This window comes from Nelumbo lutea, chromosome 1 (genome assembly GCF_056320005.1).
Source record: "Nelumbo lutea isolate HS-2025 chromosome 1, American lotus-T2T, whole genome shotgun sequence".
NCBI lineage: Eukaryota > Viridiplantae > Streptophyta > Magnoliopsida > Proteales > Nelumbonaceae > Nelumbo > Nelumbo lutea.
In genome coordinates this window covers 159,284,435-159,300,911 of record NC_142684.1, presented here as the reverse complement: position 1 = coordinate 159,300,911, position 16,477 = coordinate 159,284,435, and the positions used below count along the sequence as shown (strand labels likewise).

Genomic DNA, 16,477 nt, shown 5'->3' with positions numbered 1-16,477 from the left:
GGATTTTCTACTCACTTTTCCTACCCTCTCTCTACCCGCAATGAATTGGAGTCACACATCTCTCAATTCATAATAGAGATGTGTAGTGGTTAGTCCTGTTCATGGGCCGGGCCGGGCTTTTACTGTGTATTAACAATTTTTTTTAAGGCCCAAGCCCGACTCTCATAAAAAGCCCGAAGCCCGAGCCCCCGAAATTTAGCTTATACTATTACTATTATTAATGTTGAAGCGACTGAATAGAGAGAGAGAGAGATTAAAATTATAAAAAAAAGAATAAAATATATATATAATTATAAATATATATTTTATATAATATATAAAATATATATTATATATTTTATAAAATATATATTATATATTTTATAAAATATATAATACTGAGTCGGGTCAGGCCGGGCTTTTTTGACAAATCCCGAGCCTGGTCCAAAACACAGTTGGGCTTACTGTGTTAGGCCCGAGGTCAGGCCTGTGGGCCTAATTATATGACCAAGCCCGGCCGGGGGTGTGGGCCGGGCCAAGCCGAGCCGTCAGACTACTCGGCCCATGAACAGGTCTGGTTGTGGCTATTAGGGCACGGGTGGGCGTACGGTGGCCGAGTACGGTGGCTACTCAGCCCAACAAGCTAGCCCATTCCGATGACCCATAAATTAAATGATTGTCCAATTTTATCGCATTATGTTGGAGGGAGGACCGGAAGAGAATGACCCACTTCCACCCACTAATAGTAGTAGTTGTGGAGCAAAGTGACTAAACCCCCCATCCCATGCCCTCCTTTGTTGTCTTTGGCTGAGGAGCTGCAACAGATATACAAAGGCATGGTGGCTTCATCTATATATATGTCAAAGACCAAAACCCTAGGTGAAGGCTGGTTCAAACAGTGGGAAAGGAAGATGGAAGGGAAGAGGGGAGGGCAATTATTTTTATCAGTTGAGTTTTGTTTTGAAAATTTGAGGAATAGTGGAGGGCAATTTTTTTACCAATTGGGTTTTATTTTGAAAATTTGAGGAATAGTGAGGGCAAATTTGGCATTTTGTTTCATTCCATTAGCACTTGACGACGATGTCAATTATAAGAAACAGCAAGGGTAGTTTAAGACAATATGAAAACAGTAAGGGTAGAGTTTATCAATTAGCTAAACCCATAAAGGTAGCCTAGTGGATTTGATAGATTCAACTTAATATTAAGTTATCAAAAATTTTACAAATAATATTTTTATTTATGTAAATAATAAATATGTTGTTATTTAATGTAAATTAAAATGTTACCTGATCATTTATAAAAATATATAATCATAACTTCAAAATACATAAGATCTATTAAAATTTTCAAGATACATACCATATGCAAATTTATAAATTTTAATTACTAAAATATTTTTTCTAAGTTTTCTTATTTTTATAAATCTTCTAAAAATAAAAATCATTTTTTATATAAATGTAGACTTGATTGATTATTCATTTCACCAACATTTATAAAATACTAATTTTTAAAATTATTTCTTTTATTTTTTAGTTAAGCATAAATACATTATTATTTGTTTGGGTTATATGTGACACTAGATTGTCGAAATTAAATAAAACTTATTATCATTTAGATTTTAACGACTTGGTTTAGTGTCCAATCAATTGCAGCATTGCAATTTTAATAAAAAAAGATTTTAAAATAGACTAAATAGTGTATGTTCAAATGGCATGACGTATTACACCGTGTATTGTGTATCAGTATCACTTGTCACCAAAACCGATGCGATACTTACCGATACTTAGAACCTTATTTTTGCAGGATACAGCCATCATCGCATTCCATAAAACAATATTCGAATCCGATAGCCTCATCAGGGTTGAAAAAGAAAATAAATATATATATATTAGAATCCGGTAACAATCCACGTTGCGGATCTAACGAGAACATTCAAATCAAGTTCGATTAAACTAAGTCAGTGCCATACGTCGAATAAAAATCAATAGGCTCAGTTTGGAAGAAATATAAATACAAATATGTAGAGAAAGAGAGAGAGAGAGAGTACTGTATAATAATTGTGTTTCTACTCTTTTCAAATTAAGCCTTTGGGATTAATTGCTAAGGATGAAGTAATGAAAGAGTGAAAGATTCCCATATTCAGATGTTCGGGAGAGCACTACCATTACAGAATTACAGGTAAAAGCGATAAGCCGGTGACTGCAGTTGTGCTGTTGGGTGAGGATGATGGAGACAGAGTCGGAGAGTTGGTGGTGGAGTTAGGGATAAGGGTAAAGGTTTCTGTTATTGAAGGGCGGCAAAGGGGAGGAGAGACGGATACCATAGTAATAGGTGGCATCAGGATGGGCTAAAAACCAAAAAAGCAAAAGACAAAGGCATCAACAGTAAACTAGGAATGCCAACAAATGCTGTTGCAGAATTAGATTTACCAGTATCTTTGTGAGGAAAGGAATTTCCAAAATAACAACTATGATTATGCTTCTCCAAGGTCCACAAGTAACTTTCCTGAGGCAGGGGGACTTGAGCAACCAAGACACTTGAAGTATTAAAAACATGGATGCCTAATTTTATATCACTTTTCCTCAAATAATAGTTTCATTCCCCACTTCAAACTTCAGAACAACATATAGTGAACAGGGTAAATACCATTTCTCGTAGAGGGTACATACTACATATTCGTAATTGTTAGTCAAAATGTTCCGTGATTTGAGAGAGAAAGTGTTCTTTGTGAATTAAAATTTCTCCATCTTTAACATGGGCATCCTTTGTATTTTCTTTTCACCAGGGCTATCTATGCTCCCTACCAAAACAAAAATGTTGTGTGTAAATCGGTCCCCATAAACAAATAATAGTCCTGCTAGCTTTACCAACTTCATTTTGCTTATGTCCCAATCTTACTTTAAAAAAAAAAAAGGCGCACAAACATTAAACGGCATATTCCATTACCAATTTACATTTGCATAAGTTGACAAGTATGGGTATTATCAAAGCCTCATGAAAGAATTTCAATGACTATTTTTGTAATAAACATATAAACAAGATGCAGAAATTTTATTCTGTTGCACAAGGTTTGAGGCTAGAAAAGACTCTTAGGCTCAGAAATTCGGTGGTGGAAGGAGACTCCAAAACAGTAGTGAGGTGCTTGCGCAACAATATTCAAGGTTTGTGGCAATATAGGAATGTCATGAGAGATCAAGTAACTATATCGAGAGAGCTGCGTAAAACTTTTAGATGGATTCAAAGATCAGCCAACAGTGTATACATTATACACACTAGTGTAAGAATACATGCTATGCATGTGTGCAAGTATTAACCATAAATGATATACGCTACTTGGATTTAACTTTTATGACCTATTGACCTGCATGGAACCCTATATGGAGGGATTGGATATAAACTGTGAGCCCAACAAATAGAGAAGGTCTTCAGTCCTTTTTTTTATGAATATGTGCATATCAGTCTCTTATCAGTATTAATAAAATGACAATCATTAATCTAGGAATACCAAAAAAAATACTAATCTAGGAAAAAAAAGACGCAGGTATCTCAAACCAATCAACAGAAGAGATGTGAGAGTTATAACAATGCAAGTCAAAGAGATTAAATATCTCTGACCTAAGAGGATGTAATTGCACATGGTGAAAATGCAGGTGTTATTAATGGTAAATAAGAAACAAATTATATCTTACACAAATTTCTTACTCTGATGCTCAGAGTAACATGGCGCAAAAAATTAAAAAGTTCACATAAGGTAAGGTTAGTATAATAAAAAATCATAGACGAGCTTGCCATAGGCTACATGGTCAATGATATGTGAGAAAATAATCGCGGATGATACATGGAATTCAGTCAAACCTTCTGTATACATGTGTCTATGTCTGTGTGTGTGTGTGTGTGTGTGTGTGTGTGTGTGTGTGTGTGTGAGAGAGAGAGAGAGAGAGGGAGAGAGAGAGAGAGAGAGAGAGAGAGAGATTATTTAATTCACTACCAAATCCACTTATCAAAAAAGGGATCACTAATTCACTACCCAATTCTAGCCCTTGGGTTGAATAATAGCTGTCCTACCAAACAAAGAAAAAGATAAATGGAACCTTGTTCAGAAAAGCAAATAAAACAGAGCAAAGCTTGAATTCTCATTAACTTGTAAAAATGGAAATAGAGGTGCTTTTCAGCGTGCTGAGGGGAGAGGGCATTATTAATCTCCCAAGTCATCTGATGAAAAGAATAAAAAGAAGGTACAGGTATAATGAGAATCTTTGTGTATTCTGTGTTATGTTCTACTCATTTTCTATTAAAGCTTATCCTCTTCAAAATATCCCGCCTAGAGTGAACATTATTCTGGAGATAAGACAAGCCTTCTCTGCAACCTAAGTGGGCTCAGGCAACGTTAAGATGTCCTTGTATTGAGTCAAATGGCAGAGGAGAGTATGTATCAAAACCCTGCCAACTGGGGCAATGTTTGGTTGAATTCATTAACCCAAGTTGACTCTTTTTTTATTTTTTGAAAAAAGGTTAACCAGATTTCATTAAAAAAACAGGGAGTACATGAGATGAGCAGATGTACTACACAGAAGAAAGAAAACCCAAACAGCTAAATAAAAGATTACAATGGGGGAAAACTATTGCTGAATTCATTTGCAATATGATTCAGCTCCCTCAGTATCCACATCAAGTTTGTGTTTAGATTTTCCAAGGAATCTCTTGTCTCAGCCAGATAATGACTCAACCTCCAAGGACCCCCCCCCTCTCCTTGTCCTTCAGCCATTTAATGGTATTAGTAGAATCTCATGCAATAGATAAGTTCTGAATGCCCAATCTTTTTATTATTCTAATTCCAGTGAGAGCAGCCATAACTTCAGCCTTAGTTGAGTCAGCATAACTGATTGGGCCACTGAAAACCCAACAGATATTACCCAGATCGTCCCTCAAAACACCCCCAATCCCAGCTACACCAGGATTGCCTGCAGCACTTCCATCGAAGTTTAAAGTAATCCCTCCTTCGTTAAGAGGCACATGCAATCTCTGGATTGATTGAGGGTAGGTTGGAAGAAACAAGATTGTTTAGATATTCCTGTTAAGATTATTGAGAGAGAATCTTTGGGACAAACCTAAGTTGACTATCAAGCTACTCTAGTTATTTTCTAAAGTTTTTTCTCCTTCTGAAAATAACAAGAATAAACTATGTAAAAACAAGCCCAACGGCTTAATTCTGATGCAACCAACGTCTCTGCTTTGGAATTTGATAAATTGGCCGCTCCTAGCTGAGGATAGACATTTTCTCCATTTCTCCTTCCACGTAACCATTGGAGGATAGCAATTAGCAACTCATACTGAACACATTGGTCCACATAAGCTTGAAAAAAGGGCAAATACAGGAGACTAAGAAAAAGAAAATGGAGGGAGCATACTTTTAATGAAATAGGAAAATTACTAACCACATAGCGACTGGGCAGGACCAATCAATCAGACGCAATCATGGTCATTGAGTTAAATGTGGGCACTAAGAGTAATTCCCTATGCATGGATATCCAAAGGTCATTCAACTTAAACCATTTCAGTATATGAAAGCATATGGAAATGGCACAAGGCCTGAAATATGTATTAAAATAGTCTCAATTATTGACTTGGTTAAGGGAAACAGAAGAAAATTAACTAAACTAAAAGAATGCTAGGGCAGAATTGCGTAAGACATAATCACATGAAAAAGAGCTTTGTTAATTTTCACCTTCAAGGCCTCATGTTACTTATTGCATGACTCATAACCCAATCTTATATGGACAGTGACCACATAACAAAATTTTGCCCGGTGAATTGCATGATCGGGATACATGGAGATGTGTCGAGCAAAAACGAAAGATGGTTGTAGCCCGAAAGAGGGGCCCTTCCTCCTTATTACTCGTGTTAGTTCATAATTACAGAAATTAGAGTTAAGAGATGGTAGAATTCCCACGGTCCCACCCAACTTGGACATTTCATTAATTGACATAAGAGATGAATGTATGAAGAATTCACCATGTACCTTCAAGGAGATACTTATGCACAAGAAACTAAAAGAAAATGACTGAAGCCAATAAAAGCATCGGGTGGAGCGTTTAATGGGATGAAGTCTGAATACTATTCCTGTCCAGTAGGGAAAGATACGTAAAGCCTTGCTTTAGGTGTTAAATATTTTCTTCCATTTTCTGGGGATCAGAATTTGGAGTAAATTCCAACTTATTGAAGAATATAAACTCAGCATTCAGCAATCAGCTAAAACATCCACCAAATCGAATTAAGAAGTAAAAAGAGTTGCTACGCCCACTTTAATCAGAAATGAAAGAAAAAAATATTAAAATGAGCTTACGCTTTCCACTGAATCACATATCAATAACCTCGATCTGATAAAACCCTAAACCTTAATCATCCCAAGATAGGGGTGTGAAGTCTGAACTGAACCCTTGAAACACGATTCGGCAAACAAAGTTCTAGGCAAAGAGAATGAAGAAATATCTCCAACCTGAACCCTGACGAGTAATCATCACTTCTGAGGCGCTACCGATGGGGTCCCGAGCAAGCTTGCCTGCTGCATCTCGAGCTCGTTCATCTGCTGCTCCCGATCCATCTCGATGATGAGAGGAACAACCAGAATAAGAAATGTTGTTCCGGCAATCCAGGCTGCTTTTCCGGTGCTTTTCAGGAGCTTCTTCGTTACGAAAGCTGCATCAGACGCCACTACTTTGCCTTGTTGAACGATGGATGATTGAGTTATTGTACTTGTAACCCTAGCTAACACGCCTTCCTCACCACTGCGATTTTTCCCTCCTTTTCTGCTCTGAGACGCCATTGGAGAGAAACGAAAGAGAGATGGAGAGAGAGGCTTGCGGTAGTTCGTTTAGAACTTTAAAACTGAAGTGTTGTCTGTTGAAGCTGTTACTTTTGGCCTTTCGGGGCTTCCGGTTACAGGAGAAAGCGGAAAAGAAGGGGCAAATTTTTTAGGGTAAATTACAAAACCCCTTCCGTTAGGTTTTGAAATCTCTTTTTAATTCCTATACTACCCTTATAATAATTATTCAGATAATTGAAAAAAAATACTGTTCATCGTTATCGATCTCACGATATACAAATGACGTAGGTGCAGACATCATTGTTTATCTCCCTGACTTCACCGTATTGAGAGCCGAATATTTGGGTATTCGAGCTCAGCTCGATAGGCTCAATTCAAATTGGAAATGTAAAACTCAAATTCGGCTCGAATGAAGAATCTATATGTTCAAATTCAATAATGATCCGAACCTATTCAAGCTTTCTAGTGGACCTGTATTTCGAAGAGGTTTCTCTCAAAGTCCCAATCACCAATTTAAAAGGCAAATTAGCAGGTATTCATACAACAATTATGTCTAAAGATTCCATATCCATTTGTCTCAAACCAGACAATCATTTGTCTTTCCTTCTCTATGAGTAGTGACATAGGTAGGCTGGTAAAACTCCATTGATTTTTTTTAGTTATGACTTGATAGATGATTTTTGCAACATTTATCTCCCGTCTCCCTAGTTGGGTCCAAGAATGCTAGTATCCATTCTTTTTCTCAATGAGGACTAAAATCCAAAAATTTATTTTTAGTGCACTTATATGATGAACTAAGTGCAAAACTAACAGTATTTAAAATAGAGTTTTCTGCAATAAGGTTTGATATATATGCTTTAATACAGTTCAACTCATAACATGGCATAAAACAATGATATAATAAACATTGATTTTAGACATTTGGAGTGTTAACGTTATTTAAAAACCTGATTTCGAATTCGAGATTTGATATAAATGAATCGAATTCGGATAATTCGAATATGTAATCGATCAAATTTGGATATGACCATATTCGATTCGATAAATATTTAATTTTGACTTATTATTTAATTCTTATATATGACATATAAAATATTTAAATGTTTTATATAATTTATATATAAACTAATTAAAGTATATAAATAAAATATTATTTTATATATTTATTAATTACCTAAAATAATTAATTGGTCAAATTTGAATCGAATATTTGAATATTTAATTGGATTCGAATTCGAATATTAATTTTCAATATCCGTTGCATATCGAATCGAATTTGAATATCATATTTTTTAATTGAATTCGAATTTGAATATTGCCTTATTTGATTCAAATTCGATACGTTTACACCCCTATTTCCAATCAGAACCATTCACTAAATTATTCACCACCACTTAAAATATTTTAAAAATCTGGAATGTTTCATTAAACCACCCTAAAATTTAGCACAAGAGACACTCTAGGTAAAAGTTAAAACCAATGAACTTAGAGCGTGCATCCTCTAACCACCTTGAATACTCCATGTCGAACATCGCAGCTCCTGCATAATTGACAACAACAGTTATAATAATTTTGCTTGCATGGACCCCAGTCCAGAAGTAACAACAGATCACCATCAAAATGGACTAAGAACCAAAATTAAGATCTTTTGTCACTTGTTTTCCTGAACTTTTGTTTCTAATATGTTGGAACTTGGAAAGAACTATGATTTCAAAAGCTGCTGAAAAAAAAAAAAAAAAAAAAAAAAACCTCACCGAAACTGATATTTCCACCCATTGCACCACCGGCTCCTAAGAAGCTGTTGTACATAAGCCTGCAAACGGAAAATATTTACATTAAAAAGAAATGGGTTTCTGGGGTTCTAGAGTATTCTCGCTTCACAAGAGACACCCTAAAATTTTGTCAAATACATAAACTTAGAATCCTAGGCTCAACCACATGGTTGCAATGTCGCATGTCAACCATTTCTGCTATAGCCTCTAAGCCAATGCATCTTTGAACTGCTAGTAGAAGTGGTAAATCACATTTAACATACCTTCTCAAAGTCGGGTAAGGTTAAAATCTCCATGCTGCTGCTAATTGATAGACATTATCCTCAATCTTTTCCATCTTCTTCAAGATCTCCTCAGCTAAATGATGATCTATACATTAAAGTTATAACTACTGAGGAATCATAAGTATAATTGGATTTGCAATAAGTTCAATAGTTTGTTTCTAGGATTAAGTCAATGGTTCATTCTTTAATAAACAAACCAAACCATCAAATAACATCTCACAAGAACCAAAAAACCATAATAGTAAAACATCAAAAAAGTTATAGTGTTGATCTTCCAAGTTCCAATGCCCATTCTAACCATAAAGCAGCTCAAACAATCTACCCAAAGTTGAAAGGCATCATTAAGAAATGGGTAGAACTATCTCAATAGGTTTTTTGTTCACCCACAAAACATAAAAAATGATCAAAATTAAATAATTGATGAACAATAAATCAAAGCAAAAAATAAATAGTATACCAATAAGCAATAACAAGTAGAAATTAAGTGTAATATACCTTTTGTTTTTTTTTTCACCCCATGAAAGAGACGAATCCAATCCCCTCCACAAATCCTAGCCTGAATAGTCTCTAGATCCAAAGATGCTCAATAAAAATCAATTGCCCTACCACCAACACTAAATGTAGCTTTTAAAACTAATGTGGATATTGGAAGGACAAGAATCTTAATTGCCATCTTTGACAATACCAAATATTTCAAATTATTTGTCTTCCACCATTCCAAAGCATTAAACTCATAACATGACATTTCTTCTTCCCAAATATAAATATCCTCCTAAAGGTACATATCCAACTCTGATTTTGGTGAGAGAACGGTCTCAACTTTCTTTACATAACTCATCAATTTTGACAATCCCGAATTTGTTGATGACTGAGATTTGGAACGAGAACTTGCATAAGACCTATTGCTACCATTCCCTTTAGTGGAGGATTGCACACTGCTAAAAGCATTATAAGTAGCTAAATATTCATTATAAAGCTAGCATAAAGCCCCTCAAACCTACTCAATGTTCCTCCTAGCTTCAACTTCTAAATTTATTTCTATAAAACACATCTCAATCAACCTCAATTTACACCTCGAATCCAAGATGGAAGTTATTGCCATTAATAGATTACATTCACCCCAATAGTTATCAAATTTCCCTTTCATCTTCCCAACCATCCTTCGAATGAAATCGTTTTCTTCCATTGACTTTGAGTTCAGAATTTCCTTCACCCTATACATCTCACTGAGTTACAAATTAGAAGTAGGATAGTCACTACCAAAAATGATGTTGATAACTTCACTAAATACTTCAAGTAACTCATATACTTTCTCCACCTTTTCTCATTCTTCAACATTTTGAAGTAGTCATAGTTTGACTCCCTTTTTTGAAATCTTGGAAATACTTCTCTGAATTTCAAAGCACATGACAACATCTCAAAAGTTGAATTCCAACAAGTAAGACGATCAATAACCAACTTCTTTGTACCTAGTTGTAACTAGGGGTAAACACGAACCAGGCTTTTCACAAGCTATTTGAGTTCGGCTTGGCTCGGCTTGGCCCAACTCAAGCTTCAAACTGAATTTAAGCTCTATATATAGCTCGTCTATTAATCAAACCGAATTTGAATACTTTGAAGCTGAGCTTGTCAAGCTCGCAAGTCCTATTCGAGCCTAGTCTGAGTGTAGTGTGATAGTGTTAGTCCTTAAAGCTCCACCTTTCTTAATCCAAGGCTACGTTTGGTGATTAAGTGGTTGACTGGTTGTTGAAATAAGCATTTGTTGCACAAGTGGTTATTGTAAATGCTTACTTTAACAACCACTTAAAGTTGTTTGGTAACCCATTTGCCAAATCACTTATTATGTTTTTTAAGAACTTATTGGGGTGAGGATGTTTGGTGAGCTACTATTCCCACTAGTGCTTATTTTATCATAAATGACAATTTTAGCCATCATTTCATCCCACACATATAAACAATGCTTTTCACACATATAAACAATTTTAGCTTTTGGACCATCGTTCACCTGGACAGTCGGACCGTTCAGTCCGAGAACCGTCCAAGAAACTGGTTCCGTTTTACCCCAAACCCGATCCTTGGCCAAAATTTGTAAAATCGGTCGACCCATTGACCTGGGTGATCAAACCATCGACCCGTTCAATGATTTTTTTGTTGTTTTTTATTTTAATTTTTTTTTTTTTGTCAGAACGAGCCATCCATTCGAACTAGATGGTCGAACTATTGACCCATAAATCGATGGGCAGTATAGTTTCAATTCCAAGTCATTTTTTTAAACATTGATGATGATGATGATGATGATGATGATGATGATAACACTAATACTAATGATAATAACAATAAACAATAGTCAATAATAATAACAATAATGATCATGACATAATAACAATAAATAATAATAATAATAATAATAATAATAATAATAATAATAAAATTAAAGTATGACAATATTTTTTATTCATATTAATAATAAAAATTTCAATGAAATTTTGGTTTAATAAAAAAATGTAAAACAATTGCAAAGAGAAATTAAAAAGGATAACAATTTTTCTTCATGTTAAAAATAAAAAAATAATAAATGAAATTTCAGTTTAATAAAAAAAATATGTAAAACACAGCACAAAATTGCAATGAGAAATTTAAAAACAAGTAGGTTAATAATTTTTATTTATATTAATAATAAAAAATAAAGAACATAACAATGAAGCAACCACAAGAATGCAATAAGGATTTAAAAACTGAAAACAAAACAAATTCACATATTCGCCAATTATTTACATTAAAATTCCTGAAAAATGAAGCAAAATTCGGAATATGGAAGAGCATAACAAAATAAATTCACATATTCACAAATTATCCACATTAAAATTCCAGAAAAAAAAAATGAAGCAAATTTTAGAATGTGCAAGAACAAAACAAAATAAATTCAGATATTTACCAATTATATTCACATCAAAATTCCTGAAAAAATGAAGCAAAATTCAGAATATGCAAGAACATAACAAAACAATCTCAAATAATTACATAATATTTCTGTAATATTCCACAATAATGAGAAAATAATCATAGTTGTTCATAATATGCATTATTTTTCAATTCATATTACTGAAAATTAAAAATAAAAAAATTTACTTTCACTAGCATATACAAGAAAGAAGATTAAAAAAAAAAAAAACTCAAAACAACCAAAGTGAGGTTGAGGGAGCCTTACCTATTGTGGTCTACGTGTTTCAAGTAAGATTCCGTGAAAGATTTTAGATCTGAGACAATACACGCAAGAAACATCTCAGATCGCAAAAAGAAAGTGTCAAATAAAAAAAAAAAAACGGAGAATAAATCACATCCTGCCCGTGAATTTGGCATCAATTCATGGTTAGGATGCATTCCCCCTGTACAATGGGGCTATAAAATTCTGATTTGGGCTGATTGGTCAATCTCCCAAAAAAAAAAAAACAAGTTGGGAAGGAAGATGATTGACTAGAACTGAAAAATGACCCACCCACCAATTGATTTTTTGTATTCAAAGTCGTTGCTGGTTTCCCTCTGAGATCTTGTTGCCACTGCCCTGCTCGAATTGGGCAAATGGAGAAGACAAGGGTTTTCTCCATTTATGGGGGTGGTTTGGTCATTATGAAATTTTTAAGAGATTAAACTGTCCTAGAGTTTTTGAATAAGCACTTGTTCAACAAGTGTTTAAAAAACCACCTTCAACATACTTATTTGTTAAGTACTTTTTTTTTTTAATAAACACTTATACTTGACTTATTTACCAAACAGGTAGAAGTGCTTTTTTTCTACTTAATATGTGGTCCCATCACTTCTTTTAAGTACTTATAAAAATAAGTACTTCTTACCAGTAAAATCAAGCAGGGCCCAAATAGACTCCAACCTGGACGATTGAACCTCTTGGACTATCACTTAGACCCTGTATATGAAAATTTGAACTATCCTAGAGTTTTTAAGTACTTATTTCCTTGTGGGATTGTATGCCTGGGTATTTTGGAAATGTGGGGTTTTCATTTGTTTTACTTCTTTGTTTGGTAACATTTCCTCTATATAGTACTATGCAAAGGATGAAATGTTCTCCATGTATGACTGCAATTAACGTGGGCAGAAGATTCAGACTCGCGGTTGAAACACAACCGAAACGTGCTCTACAGCTCCGATATAGACGATTCGTCTACCCCGAGGAAGCTTAAGAAGACATCTATTTTCAACCCTTCTAATTCCATTGGCCCAATGTTGTCATTCGATGGGAAAAGGATTTGGCGAAGAAGAATACGAGTTCAGGTGATGAGGGAGTGAAAAATATATAAGTCCGACAACTCCAATGATCACCAATTACCATACGGTTAGAAGACAGGGTATCCCTCTTGGTGCTCCCTTCTGAGTTCTAACTTATCTAGCGCAGGAAACGATGATGCCTCCTCTAAGCATTTGGCGAGTCCACCTTTGATAGAGAATGGATTCTTTTCCTTGGCATTGGTGATGGCGGATTTACCCTATCTTGTCCAAATGTAGAGTTTTTAATACAATATGTCTGATATCAGTATCTGAAGGCATGAATACATGGCACAATCAAGGTTTGATGTCAAGTTTTATGGCATTGTTACGTGCTTTATTAGACTTTTTAGGGATTCATTCATTAATAGATGTTGTATCGTATCTAATATCTAATCTACAACAGACTGAATCCATTATACACTGCTTATTTGAATGTGGAATGTCAAAGCAACCTGGTTCGGATCCCATCTGAATTTCTTGGGATTTAGAGGAGGACCTGTTGCTTCTTTCAATTAGTGGCTCTCAGTTTGGTTGGATTTGTGTTTAAAAGACAAAAACAGAAAGGATGAACTGCTTTTATTTTCTTTTTTATTATTATGGAATATTGGAAGGTTAGGAATTGCAAAATTTTTAAGAATACAACTCCGTTACTTAGATTCACCCTTGTTGTATCTTACAAGATGTGGAGAGAGAGAGAGAGTGGTGATTTCCCAAGCAGAATTGTGAAATTCTTCTCTTCAACATCCAAGCTTTAGCAAGCAACGTTTTATTTTTTGGGAAGCACCAGAAATAAGGAAACTCAAAATGAATGTAGATGGGAGTTTTTTGTGTCTTGTAAATTCAGGTTTTGGTGCAGTATTAAGGAATGCTAATGGAACAGTGATAACAGCAGTTTTTGGAAAATCAATAGCTTCTTCTCCCATCAAAGCAGGAGCAATGGAGATTCTCAACAGTTTAGAAGTTTTAAGTATGTACAAGGAAGAAGATATATCAGTGGAATCTGATTGCCAAACTCTGGTGTAGGCTTTGAAGATAAGAAACTTTGATATGGTTTTGGATGCAAAACTTTTTTTCATGGATATCAAATTACTGACTGAAGACTTAGCTATCTCTTTTAATCATGTAAATAAATTGTGTAATATTGTTGCACATATGCTAGGTCTAAAAGAGTATGAATTGTTTGTCCATAATCCACCTGGGTGGGTCTAAGATATGGCCAACTAAGAATTAATTAGACCTTAACTTGTAATGTTTTGTTATGATGTTACTTGTTTTAATATATATTCTCTTGTTAGTTTCTACCAAAAAAAAAATATCCATTGTACAATCATAAAAACAAAAAAAAAAAAAACAAATAAAAATAAAGTAGAGTTTGGATGGTTCCGAGTATCAACTTTGAACTTGGGCACAAGGGTCATTTGAGTGTTAATGAACCTATGTGGCGGTCATGACCACCACAAAAATTTTTGGTGAGGGTCATGACCACCCATAAAAGTTGTTGAAGTAGGCATAAGTCAACAATTGCTATTTAACTATTTATCCAAACTTTTTGATAGTTTTTTAGGCTGTACTGACAGTTCACACTACCAAATTATATCAATTGCAGTCCAAACTTGTTAGATCTTTGGATTTTTCATGAGAAATTGAAAATTCCAAAAAATTTAAAAAAAAAATGTATTTGCTTTAAATGGGTTTCATTGCAAAAATGAACTATAAGATGAATCTATCTATCAAAATCATTAATAACAACAATTTAATGAGCCTTGTGATGAATTTTTAATGGAATAGAGGCTTAAACATTGTTTGATAACTTTTTTAGGCTGTCCTAACCGTTCACATTACCAACATATATCTAATTACACTAACAGTCCAAACTTGTTAGACCCTTGGATTTTCCCCCAAGAAATTGAAAAAACCAAAAACTAAGAATTAATTTTTTATTTTCTTTAAATGGTTTTCATTGTAGAAATGAACTATAAAATGGATCTATCTATAAAACTCATTAATATCAACAATAATGCGCCTTGTGATGAGTTTTTAATAGATTAGAAGCTTAAACATTGTTTTATATATTGTACGATATCTACATATTCTACACTCCTGGTATTGTTGACTGTAATGCATCTTTATATAAAGTATTGTTGATTGTAATGCATCTTTATATAAAGTATTGAAGTACGCATTCTTCATGTGTATGTACCTTATTCAGTTATTTCTACCTTAGATTTAGTGATATTAATGTATTTATGAAATTTGTAAAAGTTTTCTTGACATATCTAAGTAAAACCTGATGGTGTGCAATCTAGTAGCTCCCAGCTAGAAAGACAACTTAGACATTGGGCGTGTGAGGCCAGTTGGCCAAACTACAAGAGAACAGTCAGAGTACCTGAGGTGAATACTCGGATGCCTAAGTCAACAAAGAATTTAAGAATGCTTGAAAGCAAGAGCACTTGGAGAGTAGAAGCAAAATCGTGAGTACTTTTTCTAATCAATGGAATGCCTTTATATAGGCAAAGGTTGCCGTGGACTTCACATAACACGTCCAAGATCTCTGGGAGGATGTGGTTTACTGGCTCACCTCACTCAGAGGCAATTTCACACTCGGAGTTAGCTTCCATGTAAAGCGATAAAACTTATTCAATTGCCTACAAAGCGGGCGGGGCAAGAGTTGACTCCGTCAATAAGGAATGTGATCCCGAAAATTTCAAAGACAATAGTCCACGTGTAATGAAAGTCAGCGACAATATCATACAAATCACCAACTAGACTTCAATCAAATCGACGAAGGCAAGTCGCCTCTTACGCTGACCTGATCCTGTCAAGGCATCCACAAATCAACCCTACCGTGGTGGTACTAGGACAATTAAGACAGACGAGGTGTGCTTGAAGTGTTTTTAAAACTATTGCCCATATGGCATTGAGGTATCATGAGATAATTCCGGGGTGCCACGTATCACAATGTCACTGGAGGGCCAAATCACCCCTCATCAAAACCATATCTTTCCACCTCATCCAAATGTGTCCAAAGCATATTGTGATACACATCTACATCTAAACTATGCAATACAATACATAATACCAATATTTTGAACATTGCTCAAATCGATCAAGGTCCGATTCCCGAGTTGAACAGTTCAACCGCCCAAGTCAGCGGTTTGTTAACCAAAGCAACATTTTTTGGCAAAAATCCGATTTTGGTGAAAAACAGAGCCAGTCACCTGACCGGTTCCCGATTTTTCCGGTCCGACCATCCAGTCATATCAGGTTTTGAAAAGCATGGTATACATACACGTGTACCTATGTTGATGTTGTGTGTATACATGGATGCAAATTTGAAG

The 16,477-nt window shown here is 34.8% G+C and overlaps 1 long non-coding RNA gene across 1 annotated transcript; it reads right to left on the bottom strand.

Moving 5' to 3' along the window:
• Positions 1–8,182: 8,182 nt before the first annotated feature.
• On the bottom strand, positions 8,183–12,458 carry LOC148878685 (uncharacterized). Its single transcript, XR_016102529.1, has 5 exons — positions 12,359–12,458; positions 12,067–12,115; positions 8,838–8,943; positions 8,557–8,615; positions 8,183–8,342 (listed from the first exon to the last, which is right to left on the bottom strand). It is a non-coding gene; the product is annotated as an uncharacterized LOC148878685 (long non-coding RNA).
• Between the last annotated feature and the right edge of the window lie 4,019 nt (positions 12,459–16,477).